The sequence below is a fragment of the Chrysochloris asiatica genome, unplaced genomic scaffold, assembly GCF_000296735.1.
Source record: "Chrysochloris asiatica unplaced genomic scaffold, ChrAsi1.0 scaffold00491, whole genome shotgun sequence".
Lineage (NCBI taxonomy): Eukaryota > Metazoa > Chordata > Mammalia > Afrosoricida > Chrysochloridae > Chrysochloris > Chrysochloris asiatica.
Window position 1 is genome coordinate 606569 of NW_006409009.1, and position 1169 is coordinate 607737.

Here is a 1169-nt window from a genome sequence, read left to right on the forward strand (position 1 = left end):
AAGTGCAATCCATATTGAAGTTTCTGCTCTTTGATCTTCATCAATGAGTATTTTATGTCCACTGCACTCTCAGTTAACAGGTTTTATCATCTATATATTACAGATTGTTAATAAAATTTCCTCTGATCTTGTTGTCATGTTCTCTTTTTTTATAATTGAAAATTCAGTTTCACAAATTATTGGCTCAGCATACATAATGGAAAAATATGATTTGAAATAATTCAATTTTCCCTTGTTCTAACTGTCTATTGGTCTATATACAGGTTCATGAGTACAATTAAATATTCTGGAATACCAATTCATCACAATGTTATCTGTAGCTATTAATGACCCACACAGTTGAAAGCCTTTGTATAGTTAATAAAGCACAATTAAGCATCTCTCTGGTATCCTCTGATTTCTGCCAAAATCCATTTGATGTCAGCAATGCTATCACTAGTACCATACCCTCTTCGGAATCTGTCCAATTTTTGGCATTTCTGGGTCTATGTATTGTTGAAGCTGTTTTTAAATTATGTTTAAAAAACACATTTCCTTTTATTTGCTATTATTTGATGACTTACATATTCAGTTGGGTTGCCTCTATTTGGAATGGGTATAAATATTGGTATCATTCAATTGGTTGCTTAGGTAACTGTTACCAAGTTTCTTGGCATACTTGAGTGAGTGCCTTCAATGGCACATAAATTTGTTGAAAGATTCCAGTTACAGTATGTCAGTTCCTGGAGTCGTTTTTCACCCAGAACAACATGGACATCTTTTGCCTGTACCTTCAGTTCTTGTTCATATGCTAATTTTTGAAATGATTAAACATGGATCATTTCTTTTTGTGCAGTGACTGTGTGTATAGCTTTCATTTTCTTTAGATGCCTGTTGCAGACCGTGTAGAAGTTCGAGGCCCACTGGGCCCGAGTGTCGCAGGCCGCAGGCTCTGAGGAACAAATTCTGGCCACTGGCAGTCATGACAAATTGTTTTTCATGTTAGTGTTCAGTTATGTTTTTTATTTAATTCCAAACATGAGCCCTTAATGTCCACAGATAAATGTAATATTTTCCTAAAACCCAGACTGTAAAGGTTTCAAGGGTAAATCCTTTCTCCAAAGGATTAACTAAAAATATCTTAGCTACTTCCAGGTCTTTGTTCTACAGACAAAAAAGCCATCTTCCCT